Source organism: Crotalus tigris, unplaced genomic scaffold (genome assembly GCF_016545835.1).
Source record: "Crotalus tigris isolate CLP2741 ecotype Arizona unplaced genomic scaffold, ASM1654583v1 scf7180000019649.48550810456:505611, whole genome shotgun sequence".
Classification (NCBI taxonomy): Eukaryota; Metazoa; Chordata; class Lepidosauria; order Squamata; family Viperidae; genus Crotalus; species Crotalus tigris.
In genome coordinates, this window is record NW_024097641.1 from 235831 (window position 1) to 252500 (window position 16670).

At 44.2% G+C, this 16670-nt stretch overlaps 1 long non-coding RNA gene across 2 annotated transcripts in view; it reads right to left on the reverse strand.

The window, feature by feature from the left end:
* The window catches only part of LOC120317439, a 74896-nt gene extending 60769 nt beyond the window's left edge, over positions 1-14127 (reverse strand). The window contains exons 1-2 of one of the 2 annotated variants that reach the window (XR_005559233.1): positions 14031-14127; positions 9365-9458 (exon numbers count right to left, since the gene is read on the reverse strand). This is a non-coding gene — a long non-coding RNA (uncharacterized LOC120317439). Of the gene's footprint in view, positions 1-914; positions 1291-9364; positions 9459-14030 lie in introns of those variants that run through there. The other variant, XR_005559232.1, reaches the window with a different exon arrangement.
* Between the last annotated feature and the right edge of the window lie 2543 nt (positions 14128-16670).

The window sequence follows — 16670 nt, forward strand, 5'->3', positions numbered from 1 at the left end:
TCTTCTGTAGCTCTTACTGCTTGAGATTATGATGGGGTTGTTTTTATTTCTCCTCTCTCTTTCTCATTTTGAAGTTATCCTAAGATTATTATGTGTGGTTTAACGCTCTGAGAATGTTATTCTCTCTTCACTTCCTTTCGATTGTCTGCCTGATTATGTGTAATGTGTAACTGGCAGCTGGTCTTTGACCACAAATCAAGTTTATCCTTCTACTCCTAACGGGTCTCTTTCAGGCGACTTAATTTGCCCAGAAGTAATCTTTCCCACACCCCCTCGCCCCCACGACTGCAGCCTCTTTGAAATTCACAACATGACTTCGAATACAGATTGAAACGATCCAGGCGCTATTCAACGAACATTTTAATAGGGAGAAAGAATTACTAGCTCTGACTTTCTGCTTAGCAAGACAATATGCGATAAGAAAGGAATAGCAGTTCAGCTCGGGAGTCTCCCAAACATCTGCATTCACATCAGGCACAACTTCAATTAAGTTTCTCAGCAACTTTCCAAAACTTTACTAGATCAATCAAGGCTAAAGAAGGAACGTTAAATGCAGAGTGCCAGGAGGGAATCAATCCATTTCTGAACAATTTTTCTCGACCAACTGAAATAAATCTTCTAAGCTCCCTCCTCCCTCCCCTCTCTTTCTCTCGTTCTCTTTTTTTTCTTTCCTTCTTTCATCTGCAATTGTTTAAAGAAAGTCAGTGAAACATTTTTCTATCACGTGTCCTTCCTACAGTATGGTAACCTGCTTCGTAAACAACTGCCCAGAACACAAAGCCCTCTCTGATCAAGTAAGAAAAGCAAAGCAGGAAAGCCTTTCCCCCTTGAAAGGATTAATAAAAATCTAAAGGCTGAATCGTGATCCCTTTTAAAAACTTTCAGTCTCCACTGAAGGAGAATTTAATACTGACCTGAGCGGTCTCCATTCCCTTCCACTCCACTTTCTTGCTCGCTCATCGGCAAAAAAAAAAAAAAAAAATCTGCCTCTACGAAGAGCTTAGATAGGGCTTCCAGCCTCTTTCTGGCACTGCAAAAAAGAAAACACCCAATTCAGACGGTCCTTCCAACTTTGCAAAGTAAATCCAGGATCCTGGAGCAGGTTCGGACCCCGTCTTGACAGACAGCAGGGAAGAGGCTGGCGCAGGGGCCAAGCAGAGATCTGAACTCTGCCGATCCGCCTCATTCAATGAATAGCAAGCATTTCCCTTCCCTCCAGCAGTCATGCTGAGGAAAACCCACTGCTCTCCTGCTCCTTCCACAGCTGAGAATGCAGCTGAATTCAGGAGAGAGCTCAGATCCAGGAGACAGGTACCTCCACCTCCACCAAACCAGCCCTCATAGGTCAGGGGAAGCAGGTCAGTTGCAACCTGCAAATCAATTCATTAAAAGAGATGTTTGGGTGGCTAAATCCTATATATATATAGGATATATATAGGACATATATATACCAAACCAGCCCTCATAGGTCAGGGGAAGCAGGGCAGTTGCAACCTGCAAATCAGTTCAATAAAAGAGATGTTTGGGTGGCTAAATCCTATAGATATAGGATGGATATATATATATATATATATATATATATATATATATATATATATATATATATATATATATATATATAGGCACGAAGCTGAAAACACCAGCCTGAAGATGACGAATGGGACTTCGTCAAAACGTCGCCAAGACACTTCCAATTTTACGCGGGAGAAAATATATATGAATATGTGAATATAATATATTGCCTTTCCCCTTGTCTCCCCACCCGGCCAAGTTTGCTCTTATTTGCAACATTTGTTTCCCCCAGGAGGACCTAAATCTGAGGATTACTCAGCTCCAAGGAATGGCTTGCATAAGCCGTAAGGAAAATTTGCCAAATATGAAGGCTTTTCTGTCAAATATAAATAAGGCTAAGGCCATTCCAGACTGGGAAGAAGAAAGGGGGGTGGAAAGAAGGGGGCCAAGAAAACACATGGAAGCAAGCCAACCCATTGAGAAGCTCTGCTTTTATTGTCTCGATAAATATTATTGCAAGAGTTGAAGGAATGAGGTGTGCTTGGCCTTGCTTTTTTGTGCCCAAAGAGGAGGTGAGACAAGATACCCGGGAACCTGTCTGGGTGAAGGTAAGCTGCAAAGTAAAGTTCATGGCAATGACTTGCATGAATTATTGCAGTGGATGTTAAGAGTTAATTTCCCTTCATTGGTTGGGACAATCCATGGCTTGATGAATGTTGTTATAACAGGCTCTGTCCTTCTGTCCTGACTTTGTTGAACTGCCTGACCATTACTGGAGTCAATTCCAGGTTGTTCAACCCTACAAACCTTGATTAGAGTTCAGATCATGTTGCCAGTTAAAAATCCACTAAGAGGTACAAAATGTATATAAAATAAATGCCTTGTGGATCTTGCATTGAGATAGCTAGCTGGAAGGCAACTTGATAATTTAAAGTTACAAACTGGGTTCCTACCTTAAGGCATCAACTTTGGTCTTGGCTGGGAGTGGGTATCCAACCATAGTTTAAACCAGGGGTGTCCTACCTTGGCAACATTAAGACTTGTGGACTTCAACTCCCAGAATTTTCCATTTTAGGAAGAAAGGCAGTTATTTTGACTGTTCCAGCATTTCTGGATAAGTTCTTTCCTATTGCTGTCATCTAGGTCGGTCCTATGTGGACCACCTTCTGATGCCTCTTCTTTCATGCAAAGAGACAAACTGGAGAACAGAGACAACAAATGGTCTAAAGTAGAGGCATCAATTTTGGCAACTTTAAGACTTGTGGACTTGAACTTCCAGAATTCCCCAGCCAGCATTGGGAAGAGACACCCTGATCTGAAGGGTTTCTACCACAAAGGATCCTGGGAGCAAGGTTGGGTGCCCAGTTCTTACTGGACTTTGCAATGCCACCAGTGAACTCCATCCAGCATTCTCTTCACAAGTCTCCACCAATAAATGCATTTGTAAAGAAGATGCTCAAGAAAGGAGACAGGAATGAAATTTAGTCATCACAAAATGAAGGCAGACGAATTTGTGTTTTTTACAATTGACTATTGGGCAATGTAGGTGAAGAGGCTTACAAAGTAGCCACATTCTGGAAAGACAAATGATTCCGAAAGACCTAGAACAGACATGTCAAACACAAGGCCTGGGGCCCGGATGCGGCCCGCGAAGTGGTTTCATGTGGCCCGCAAAGCCATCTTGGAAACAGTGAGGGAACGGCCCCACTGCCTTGGCCCTGGTCCAGGCCGGCTGGGAGCCAATGTACAATTTTGTAGTGGCCATCTATGCTGAAACGCATTCAGTTTTAGCTCCACAAGGCTGTCTGGAAACAGCGAGGAACCGGCCCCTGCCGCGTCGGCCCCGCCCCCTGGGTGCACGATGGGGAGGTGTCACCCTTTGTGAGGAATGAAGAAATGGACCATGACTTGGCGGTCCCACCCCCTTCTGCCAGAGACCCTCAGATCTGTCTTACTCCTGCCCAGCCACCCACAGGCACCCTTGACGCGAATGATGTAGAACTGGCCACACTCACCCAGTAGGCCGCACCCACCCTGGCCACACACCTCCCCCGAGGACAACCGCAATGCTGATGCAACCCTCAATGAAATTGAGTTTGACACCCCTGACCTAGAGTTTTCAAAATTGTAGGTTGCCTTCCTTCTCTACCACTATATGGGAGCAACCAGATTTTAAAGCATCTCAACAACCTGACTGTATAGTGCTTGATTGCTTAGAAAGACCTTGTTCATTTTGCCTTTGTGGAATTGAAAAACAGATTGTCAAGAGCAGGGGTCTCCAAACTTGGCAACTTGAAGACGTGTGGACTTCAACTCACAGAATTCCTCAGCCAGCCACATCTTAAAGTTACCAAGTTTGGAGATCCTTGTTCAAGAGGGTGGGAGTTTTCAATCCTAGCCTACAAGCTTCCTTTGGATTTGTGAACTTTGCAAAGATGTGACAATATTTAGATAAATTCACTGGTCACGAGCTAGCATTTACTGGGAACTATAGGCAGTTATCGGCTCAGTAAGATTGGGAATATACAATATACTGTACAACCTTCACTCTACTTCAAAGTTTAAAGCAATAACATACATCTTATCTTTCACCTTGGGAAGATACCTCTAGAAAGGAAGATCTGAAAAAACCAGGCAATTAATAACAGGGGGACCCTGAACCTTTCTTCAGGGGTGTGATGTTCTGTATTGACTTGATATGACATTGCATGAATGCAGGTATTGTGTCTGCTGTGCATTGCAAATGCAGGAAAGAGGCAAAATTATGAGAGGCTGGAGGACTCCTTTACTATGGACAATGCGTAACAAAGAATCCGTAACATCTGAAATCATTCCAAAAATAAGGCGAAAGGTAAGACAATTTGGAAAGTGTCAGAGTCCATGTTTGCTAATAAAGGGCCACCTTGAATATTTTGATAGACTGAATCAAGAATCAGAATTGACACCAGTAGATTCTACAAGGTATCTCGAAAGCAAACTAGGTCACTTAATCTTGGCAAACCGTATTTATTATACCACATTTAATCCCACTTCAAAGCTAGATTGTTTATCTCATGTTAGTTAGTTAGTTAGTTAGTTAGTTAGTTAGTTAGTTAGTTAGTTAGTTAGTTAATTTTATCATCTTGCCCTACCTGATTCTCATAGGTATCTTTGCAGTACTTTTTCTTTAATGGAAAGGGACAATTTGCATTGTTGGGACTGTCAGCTCAAAGGCTCCTTGGGTCAAAGAAATTACTGGACCAGGAAATTAAAGAAGCAGAAAGAAACAGGCTGTAGCCTTGCTTCACTTCCTGCTAAACCTCACAAGATTGTTGTGAATATAAACATGGGGATGCTATACCCAGATCACTTTGCACTCCTCAGAGAAAAGGCAGAATCTAGAGATAATAAATAAACTAATACAATCACAGTAGTAGTAGTAGTAGTAGTAGTAGTAGTAGTAGTAGTAGTAATAATAATAATAATAATAATAATAATAATGCATGTCTATTGAGATTTTGATGATGGGCAGATTTCTTTAAATTCATTCTTTTTTAAAAAAAAATACAGCTGATTGTGCCAGGAAAAATGCTTAGTTGAGGAGAAACATCCTATGTATCTTCCCACCCATCACCCACCACTCTTTTGTTGGCCATAAATTTCTTTTTGTTTCCCCAAAACTGAGTTTTCTAAGAACAACCTTTCATACAAATGGAATAAAAGTATTGCGTGGTGCTCACTTGCACAAAACATCCAACTGTTTACAATCTGCTGCGTGCTTGCTTCATCTCTTTGTCTCTCCTTGTATATCTATAAACTTTAGAAAGCTCACATACGTACAAATATGCTCACAAAGGCTTCATCTCTTGTCCTCTGTCTCACTCACACACTCGCCCCCCCCTCCATTACGTGCTCAGACTTCCCAACACTTAGGGGCCCCAAAGTATTCACTATTATCAGTTGAGTCACGTCTAAAGCTCAGCAAAAGGTCATTTTAGGTCATTCCGGAGATGAAAGAAAGGAGCTAAAGTATGTGAAAGAGAGGAGGAGGAGGAGGAGGAGGAGGAGGAGGGAGGGGAGTGGAGGAGGAGGAGGAGGAGACTATTGAGGTGGGAGAACCAGATGGGTGATGGCAAAAAAACAAGGAGAGAAAAAAAATGAAAAACAGGAAGATGAAGAGGTGTCATCAGTCCAGAATTAAGCCTGATGTTATTCATTCCAAGATTCAGTTCAGGCAGGCATTCTGGCCTTCTCCAAAGCCCACCAGCTGAACTTGAATCTGTGTCAGTGCCAGGGAGATAGCTGTCCAAGGTCACCAATTTCATTCCTTCCCATCCTTCAGATTCCCCCCACACACACACACACTTTCTCTTTTTAAGTCCTCTAAGAGACCCTTTTCTAGGTTAGGGAGAGGAGGAAAGATCCTCCCTTGTACTCTAGGATCAATCTCTCTGCCTTTTCTTTGGGCTGAAGGGGAAAAAAGACCCAGAAAGAAAGACACATCCCTCATTTGTGATATCCATAGAGAATTGATTTTGCATTCAGGGGAGGGAAAGAAGAAGCATCGATGACATTGCCACAACTAATGTTCCTCCTTCCTTCCTTCCTTCCTTCCTTCCTTCCTTCCTTTGGAATTTTTATCAGATGCAGAAGATGGAGGTTGCTGGTAGAGGAGGTGGATGTCTCTGGAAATTTTGGCATCCTCCTTGGAGCATTTTACAATGTACCTAAAGCAGTGGTTCTCAATCTTTCTAATGCCACGACCCCATAATACAGTTCCCCATGTTGTGGTGACCCCCAACCACTTATACATCACCGGGTGCCAGGGGCGTGGCCAAAGAAAAGGGGGAAAAAATGGCGGACAGCCTTGTTTGGCGACCCCCGTGAAATGGTCGTTCGACCCCAAATGGGGTCCCGACCCACAGGTTGAGAACCACTGACCTAAAGTATTAATATGTGTGTACACATCATTGCATAGAAGAGAACATTTATCATTCAGGATTGGTTCAGGGTTGAACTGTGGGGTCTTTGATGCTCTCTGAGCTCCGTTGTTTTCTCACAGATGTTTCATTACCCAATTAGGTAACATCCTTAGTGCTTGAAAGGGAGTGGCAAACTACTCCTTTTGTCTGTCCCCCTCCTTCTAGCACTGACGGGGTTACCTAGTTGGATCATGAAATGTCTGCAAGAAAATATCCAAGCGCAAAGAGCATCGTCTATCATGGTTGAATTTCATAAGTTAGAAGTAAAACAGGGGTGAAAACAGCTAAAGATGGTGGGGAGAATGTGAAGGACTCTCTTCGACCTTGCTGCAGGAGTCCATAAACCCTGATTTGGCCAACCTATTCTCCAAAGCACCAGAAGGCAGGACAAGAAGCAACGGGTGGCAAGGAATCAAGGAGAGAAGCAACCTAGAAGATGGCAGACCTTTTAGAGACCGAGTGCCCAAACTGCAACCCGAAACCCACATGTATCATTGGGTGATGGGTGGGCATGGCCAATTGGGTGGGCGTGGCTGCCGTGGTAACGGCAGACTGGGTGGGACTAAAAAGTTCCATCGATTCCAACTTTGTGAGATCTTTTTTTTTCCCACGAGAAGTTGAGATTGATTGATTGATTGAACCTTTTTTTTTTTTTGCACACGGCGGCAGAGGCCTAAAGCAAAAAGGTTTTATAAAACCCAGCTGAAGGCCTAGGACTGGGGCAATGGCGCGCGTGCCCACAGAGAGGGCTCTGAGTGCCACCTGTGGCACGCGGGCCATAGGTTCGCCACCACGGACCTAGAACTGAGGAAGAATTTCCCGAGATTGAGAACAATTAGCCAGTGGAACGACTTGCCTCTAGAAGTTGTGGGTGCTCCAACACTGTAGGTTTTTAAGAAGAGATTGGACAGCCATTTCTCTGAAATGGTAGTGAGTCTCCTGCTTGAGCAGGGGGTTGGACTAGAAGACCTCCGAGGTCCCTTCCAACTCAGTTATTCTGTTATTCTGAACAACTTGCCTCCAGAGATTGTGGGTGTTCCAACATTGGAGGTTTTTAAGAAGAGCCTGGACAGTCACTTGTCTGGAATGGTATAGGGTTTCCTGCTTGAGGAGGGGTCTCTTCCAACTCTGTTATTCTGTAAGACATCCTTTGGGCAATTTCGTTTTCCTTTGTTAGCTGCAGCCAAAAGGTCAGATCAGTTTTGTGCGGAGCAGGGATGGATTGGCTCAAATCCTCAGCTCTCTCTCCTCTGTCAAATCTCCACCCAGCCTAATCTTCCAGTCAGGGCTTCTCCAAGCCAATCAGCTTTCAGCAGACACAGTCAGCTGTTCCCAGCCCCAACGGGAACAAACTGGGAAAGGGTGGCAGCCAGAATACAAAACAACACCCCCCCCCCCGCCGCCAGCTCTTCGAGAAAAACGCTGATGGAGCAAAAACGGTGGCATTACTTGGTTGAGCATAAGCGAGAGAACAAGGGACGTGTTTAGGAATACTAAAATCACAAGGACGCACAATGGACAAAGTGCGGACGCACATAGCATTGCTGATTGTGTGAGAGTGTGAACAGATGATTCATTTATGCATAGTGACTGACTCAAGAGGATTCACTGGATCCCTTTAGACCAGCGTTTCTCAACCTCGGACACTTTAAGACAAGTGGACTTCAACTCCCAGAATTCCCCAGCCAGCCGTGAAGTCCACCTGCCTTAAAGTGACCGAGGTTGAGAAATGCTGGCTTAGAGTAACCAAATTCGGCAGCAAAAATTCAGAACAAAACAGAACAAATTTGGAAGGGGCCTTGGAGGTCTTCTAGTCCAACCCCTCTACCATTTCAGACAAATGGTTGTCCAATCTGTTCAGGATGATCAGATAGAAAAGAAGCAGAAAAGCTACACCAAAGAAGCTTTTTGTATCCGTTGGGAATAAATGTCAAGGGACAGGGTTATATCCACGGGTGCCGCATTGTGAATGAAGTGGCTTTATTTTCACAACAGCCTTATAAGGTAGGTTAGGCTATGAGTTAAAGTAAGTATGGTAACCACCAAGGGTAACATTGCTCCATTTAGAGATGAATTATTACAGGAGTACTATGTAGGAAATTGATACTTAGAGGTGAGTTGAAGCAAGGATAGAACAGAACAGAACAGAATAGAATAGCTCTTTATTGGCCAAGTATGATTGGACACAAAAGGAATTTGTCTCCAATGCATAAGTTCTCCGTGTACATACAAATAACAAAGTGATAAATCGTAAGATACCAGTAGGAGAGGTAATAGGAAAGATGAGAAGGATAACAACAATACAGCCCTACTATCCGGGTAAATATCCTTAGACATAAGACAATGCTGTGGGAATTAGGTGTTTAGCAAAGTGAAGGCACAGGGGAATAATATGGATGGAAATATGTATTTTGTTTTCCTCTGGTTTTCTTTTTTTTTTTTCTTTTTACAAAAATCTCATTCTCCTTTCTAGCTAGGCCAAAAAAGAAAGATTTTTCAAGCTGTCTGAATTTACCTATCTTGCCTAAATTAATCTGAAGGATCTGAGGTGAAAACTGGAACTCAATATATATTTTAAAAACGAGTTAAAGCACATTATGGACTTGGTTATTTATATAGTTGGTTAATGTTAGTTAGAGTTTGATTATTATATTTTTAACCCTGTACTCAGCTCTGGGAAGTGGGGGAGGGAGAGGGGGGGTTTAGGTTGGGAGGGTTTTGGGGTGTATACTGTAATTTTTATAAAACTTTTCTATATATATATATATATATATAGACACACATATACACACATACATACATACATACATACATACATACATACATACATACATATATATATATATATATATATATATAAAGCAAATTCAAATAAAAATACATTTTCTAACCTTTTTTTCTCCCACAAGGCAAGATAAAATTCAAATCCAACCTTTTCAGGCACTCTTCTGAAAGAAAGCAGGCTTAGATATCCTCCTGGTGGATCTGTGAAAAAATAACACAGTCTTTTATTTATTTATTTTTTCACTTATTTATTTATTCTAATGGTTAGCATGTCCTGCCCCCCACTGGTTCACATTCACAATTCCAGGAAGCTGCAATTCTCCCTTGGCTTTTTACAACTACATTGGTGGCTCAACTTCACAAACATAGGCCCGAATTTGTTTGTGTCCATTTTTATTTTTTGGGGAAATGTTGCAAATAGGGCACAAAAACGATTTGGGGGACATGTGTTCAAGCATCTTTTTCAGAAATGTTTCTGAAAGTTTGCCAGGATTCGTGGAATTTTGACACAATTATGTTATGGGGCAAGTCCTTTTGTTTGCAAATGATGTACATTGTGCACAGCTGAGGAAAATAAAATTTTGAAGAAATATTCTATAATTGCCAGGGAAAAGGCAGGTGCTTCTTATTAAGGAGATCTAAGCAGGACAGGGCTTCCAAACCTTGAAAAGTAGAGATAGATAGATAGATAGATAGATAGATAGATAGATAGATAGATAGATAGATAGATAGATAGATAGACAGACAGACAGACAGACAGACAGACAGACAGACAGAGACAGAAGCAAAGGTAGAGGTAGAGATAGAGATATAGAGAGAATGTTTCCATTTTCAGTAATTTAATATGCTTCTCTTTTACAATTTTCTCCCTCTTTAACCCCAACTGAACTCAACCCACCAAGCCACCCTAACCTAGGAAAGCGATACAGACAATGAAAGAAACAACACAAAATATGTTCAGTCCATTCAAGCTGCCAAAATAGCCCATTTCCCTTGTTCTTTTAGGAAATAAATACCAAATCTGAGCAACGGCTCTAATCTGAAATGTGCTATCTGCACGTTCACTCATTTTCAAAGCTTTCTCCCTCTCCCAACCTGCGCTGGGGCAAGGTCTCCTCCACCTACAGTTTAATCTGTCAAAACACAATCCAGGGAACTTCCTGCAATATGAATATACACAAAACTGATTAGCACCTTTGATCTGGCCCTGTGCCACACACTTCCTCCTGCAAAATCCCTCCCTATCACAGGAAATCACTTTTTCACTCCACAATGCGACAGGATGCTCTCGCAAAAGTTCCTACCAGAATCGTTAAGTGTATGTAGACACACAAACACCCACAGACTTGGTGAAAGGAGAGTCTGAAGGAACTGCGGAAAAGTGGTGTGAACGTTACTGATGTAAAAGTGGTTCCATCCAGCTTGTTGCAAACATTCTCCTGGCAATTAACATGCATGTAGAAACATAGATACTCACACAAACACACACACAGAGAGAGAGAGAGAGAGAGAGAGAGAGAGAGAGAGAGAGAGAGCTATAACACAAAAAGTACAGGGCACCAGAGGTAACACAACCTCTCTCTCTCTCTTTCTCTCTCTCTCTAATGGCAGGTCAATCAACCTCATTTGAATATAATGTGAAGGATTTGTGTCTATAATTACATTTATACTTGTGATTCTTACTCGTGTGTACTGTGGACAGCACTTAATTTTGTTGTGAGAAACACAATGACAATAAAAATATTCTATTCCAGTGGTGGTGAACCTACGGCACGCATGCCAGAGGTGGCACTCAGAGTCCTCTTTGTGGGCACCCGTGCCATGCCCCGGAGATGGCAACTGTCCCTCTTCAACCAGCCGCCCGAGGTCCCACGTGGCCGGATGCATCCCAGCATGGCTGGTTTCCCTCCCCCGTCCCATCCCATCCCATCCCATCCCTCCTGGCCTCACATGCTCTCCTTTCCCGGGCACGACCCAGTGCATCACCTCCTCAGCTGTCAGCCAGCTGTCCAGCTCAGAGGTGGCTTCTCTGAACTGCTGGTGGTGGGCTGTGGAGCCCCAGAGTGCGCTGGTTGAGGAGCGGGCAGGCTATGGCTGCTGACAGACACCATCAGCCCCCATGCGCTTGCTGGCTTTTGTGTGCAGGGTCTGATGGTGTCAGGCAGCAGCTTCCCCAGGCCCTGCCTCACCTTGCCCCGTGGCAATGGTATCCCCACCCTGCTTTGCCTCGACTCACTCTGCAGGATGAGCCTCCTGCCCACCGCCCCACCTGCCAGAGACCCCCTGGATCTCCTCCAAACCTCCCCCAACCCTGCCCACGGGCATCCCTCTCCATGAGCAACATCAAGGTGACCATGCCCACTTTGGCCACACCCACCCAGTCTGCCATGACCACCACAGCCACACCCACCCAATGGGCCACGTCCCACCTGGCACCCGGCGATAAATAAGTGGGTTTTGGTTTGCAGTTTGGGCACTTGGTCTCTAAAAGATTCACCATCAGTGTTCTATTCTATTCTATTTGCCAGAGAACACCAAGATAGCAGAAGTGTTAAGGCCTCAAAAAACACCATACTTTTCCAAAAACGTAGGTTCAGAATGCATGCCAGTGTTGGAGAACTATCTTCCTACTATTCAAAGATGAACTCAAGAACCAGAGAAATCAGGAGATCCCTGCAGTTCAAATGTGTGTCTAAAGATTTATTTTAAGCTTAAGCTCTCTACAAGAATCTGAGCTACTAACGGTCAAGGGAAGTTAGCACAGTGGTTCTCAACCTTTTTAATGCCGCGACCCCCAACCAGTCGTAAGTCGAGGACTACTCAACTGGTGCAACACCGTTTGCAGACTGGGACTTTTGGCGGGCTCAGCAGGGCAGAGACAGTCTGGACAATTCCTATTGGCTTTTGAAAGCCAATAGAATTAGACTCTATTCAAGAGAGTCTAATTCTATTGGCTTTCAAAAGCCAATAGAATAAAAGGGAGGAGCACAGCTAAGGAAAAGGGGTGGAAATGGTGGACTGCGTTGTTTGGCGACCCCCCGTGAAATGGTCGTTCGACCCCAAATGGGGTCCCAACCCACAGGTTGAGAACTACTGAGTTAGCAGATGTTAAGAACAGAAAGGGAATTAAGGTGGGCTGGACTTAGGTCTCTGCCTGGTCATCTCCTACAGATGAGCAAGTTTTGATAGATTTGGACCATACCTCAAATTTAAGGACACAAGGGGAGAGAGATTAATGGAAGCTGTGTGAGGCTATGGCAGCCATGAAAGAGGGGTAGGATTTAAGAGAGATCACAGTGTTTTCTGGAGATGTGAAGGAGATGTGCAGAAAGCAGAGAATTGGATCATCTTAGCCTACCAAAACTGAAGACAATAAGTTGTGTGAGTCAATGAACAAATGCTCATCAACTTAACCTGACTTTAGTATTAATTCCACCTTTTTCAAGGACATTCCTTTGAAATGGTCATGTGGGGAGGGGGGAGGGATGATGCCCCCTGCACTGTTTTTGCCATCCGGCTTCTGCTGAGTACTCATGAGCTCCAGTCATCTCCTGGAATCCATCCACCCTACTTTTCTAATCAGTTCTTCTAGTTCAGGGGTCGCCAAACCTGGCAATGTTAAGACGTGTGGACTTCAATTCCCAGAGTTCCTCAGCTGGCTGGGGAATTCTGGGAGCTGATGTCCGCAAGTCTTAAAACTTGCCAAATTTGGAGAGCCCTGTACTAGTTCGTCAGCCACGTTCATCATATCCCCGACCAAAGCTTCAGTCCAAAAGGACAGAAACCTTAGCGCAGTGGTTCTCAACCTTTTTAATGCCGCGACCCCCAACCGGTCGTAAGTCGAGGACTACTCAACCAGTCGTAAGTCGAGAACTACTCAACGGGTGCAGCACCGTTTGCAGAATGGGACTTTTGGCGGGCTCAGCAGGGCAGAGACAGCCTGGACAATTCCTATTGGCTTTTGAAAGCCAATAGAATGAGACTCTATTCAAGAGAGTCTCTTCTATTGGCTTTCAAAAGCCAATAGAATTAAAGGGAGTAGCACAGCTAAGGAAAAGGGGAAAAAAATGGCGGACTGCGTTGTTTGGCGACCCCCGTGAAATGGTCGTTCGACCCCAAATGGGGTCCCGACCCACAGGTTGAGAACCACTGCCTTAGCGTGTCTCTGTACTTGCTGGGCCTTCTCATCCTTCAATTGCTAGCTTCGGCTTTGCCCTCCTGCATCGTTTATCTTACTCTGAGTCCTGAGCTTCCGAGCTTTGTCCTTCTCCATCTCCCTGGTGGCTACAGCTGTTTCTTCTGCTTGCTCCTCCCATAAGATCTAGTCCTCAACTTAAAACAGCTTGCTTAATGACCAAGCAAAGTTACAGCAGCACACTGAAAAAAAGTGGCTTATGATCACTTTTCACACATATGACCACTGCAGTATCCCCATGGTCGGATACATGACAACTGACTCATATTTATGACGGTTGCAGTGCCCCAGGGTCACATGATCCCCTTTTGCGACCTTCCAACAATCAGAGTCAAGGAGGAAGCCAGATTCAAATTAACAACCATGTTATTCGCTTAATAATCACACAGGGATTTGCTTAACCAAAGTGGCCAAGTCATAAAACGGGGCAAAATTCCCTTAACGCATTTCTCACTTAGCAACATAAATTCCGGGCTCAATTGTGGTCGTAAGTCCGAGGACTACTTGTAGCCAAAGGTTAAGCTCAGCTGAAAAGAGGGACTGTATTAAATAAAACAAAAAAACAAAAAACCACCAACCAATGTTGAATTTCCAGCTGTGTGTGTGTTTTCTCCCTTTTTTTCATTTCTTGGTTCCTGTCTCTCCTCTTCCTTCTCCAGCCTCCCAACTGGTCAGGGTTCAAGGTTCATTTGGCCTGAGCCAGCCAGGCTGTGTAGAACCGCAATGGCAACCTGCCAACACAACAAGGGCAAAGAAGCTGGCTATTCCTATTCTCTCTGTTGTGTTCCACGCGCTTCCGAAGGGCCAATTCTTTCCAACCCAAGCAGAAAATTTTATCAATTGGGACCAGCTAATCAAACCTCTCCTGCGGTCTGTGGCAATTTCCGACCTTTTCTTCTCCGGCTTCTTCAGATCAAAGTTTAAAACAAAAAGCAAAACAAAACAAAACAAAACCCTAGACTTGTTCTTTCCCCAAGGACGCCCCCCCCTCCGCGCTTAATGAGCTCCAACGGAGGGGACACCACAACGACCCCCTCCCTCCCCCCCCCCCCAAAAAACAGACGCAATGAGGTATTTCAGGGAGTTTGATCCACGGCACAAAAGAGAAGGAGGGACAATGGCTCCCAAGGGGGGCTTTGCCCACCGTTACCCACTAGACGGAGCTGCCTTTTCATCCAATTATGAATTTTCCCCCGGGTCGACGCACGTGGGAAAAGGCTCCCTTCCCCCCCCCGCCCCTCCACCGCCCCTTACCTTCCCCCCCACCACTGGGGAGTAGCCTTCCCCATTTCATCTGCCCCGGTTTGGTGGGGAGGGGGAGAAGGGAAAGGGCTGACCTCATCGCCCACCCTTTTCTGAACGTTCCTTTTACGCATGAGGAGCTTCCTTGAAGCGTTTGGGGAAATGCAGAAGTCAGACTCCCCCCCCCCCTTTCCTACCTCCCCCCCCCCTTCCTAGGAGGCCCCCAACGTCTGAACCGTTCGCCTTTAAGACGAAGCTGGAGGTGAGCGTTTGCATACAGATTTATTTCCCTTTGTTCCAGCAAACCTGCTCGGCGGCTTCTTCTCCTCCTCCTTCTCCACCGCCGCCGCCCCTCCTGCTTTGGAAAGCTGGCCAAGATTTGGGGGCGCATTATTCATCCCCGCAAAAAAAAATACGCATCGCCCAATTAATTTAAGAGGTGCTGACAATGGGGCAAGTTGGGAGGATACCGCGGGGCCCTCAAGAGTCTCCCACTTGACCCCTTTGGAGGAGTTTTCTTTCTTTCTTTCTTTCTTTCTTTCTTTTTCTTTCTTTCTTTCTTTCTTTCTTTCTCTCTCTCTCTCTCTCTCTCTCTCTCTCTCTCTCTCTCTCTCTCTCTTTCTTTCTTTTTCTTTCTCTTTCTCTCTTTCTCCCTCTCTCTATCCCTCTTTCTTTTTCTCTCTCTCTTTCTCTCTATCCCTCCCTCCTCTTTCTTTCTTTCTTTTTTTCTCTCTGTCTCTCTCTCTCTCTCTCCCTTTCTTTTTCTTTCTTTCTCTTTCTCTCTTTCTCCCTCTCTCGTCCCTCTTTCCCTCTCTCTCTCTCTTTCTCTCTATCCCTCCCTCCTCTTTCTTTCTTTCTTTCTTTCTTTCTTTCTTTCTTTCCTGAATTATGACAAGGTTCAACCGAGAAGTGGGGGGGAGAAGGAATGGCAGTTGCTCATTAAAGTATCTTCTTTGCAGGGTTTTTAAAATTATTATTATTTATTATTATTATTATTATTATTATTATTACTATTATTATTATTATTATTATTATTATTACTATTATTATTATTATTATTATTTCAATGCCGGCCCTCTTAGTTGCTCATGGAAATGCACCATCAGGAGGATTGGAATTAAATGAGCACATCACGTTGATTCAGACTAAAGCCCTCCTTGTTAGCTTTGCTTATAAACAAACAAATAAATAAAAATGCGGTTCCTGCCATCCGGGCTAGGTTGGTTGAACGGGCCTGGGAGATCCAGAGAGTTCTCCACTTGCAATGATTGCTTTAGTGGCCGTTGGAAGTTACAATGGCCCTGAGCAAAAGTGTCTTATAACCGTTTTTCACACTTAGGACTATGACAACATTTCCAGGGTCATGGAATCAAAATTCAGGGACTTGGCAACTGGCATGCATTTATGACAGTTGCATAGTCCCCGGTGTCCCGTGATCACCATTTGTAACCTTCCCACAAGCAAGTCAACAGAGGAAGCAAGATTCGCTTAACGACTGCATGATTCACTTAAAGACAGTGGCCAGAAAAGTCGTAAAATGGGGCAAAATCCACAACAACTGCCTTGCAAACCCTGAATTAGACAACACCTTGTTGAATCTTAACAGATTTGTCAACAGAGATATAGAGTACCAGTGACCATTGTAATCTGGGATTCTTTGGTGTGTTCTGATCCTATCAACAGAAATTTTCTAGAAGATGGAAATAGGTTATTTTTGTTCTGTTTGGCTTTCCCTTAAGGGGGATCAGGAAAGGGGGATTTCCAGGTCCTTTATGTCCTACAGAACTGTTTTTCTCCTTCACAAAGTAATGAAAAAGTATGGAAAAAATCAGTGCGCAGAAATGTAATGCAATGGTGCCCCTTAGTGGCCAGACCTCTAGGAAAGTAACACAGAGAATAAAATGGGTTTGTTTGATTCCCACATGGATAATTTAGAAGTACAAATGAGCGGGGGGGGGGGGGAATTTGGGAGGGAA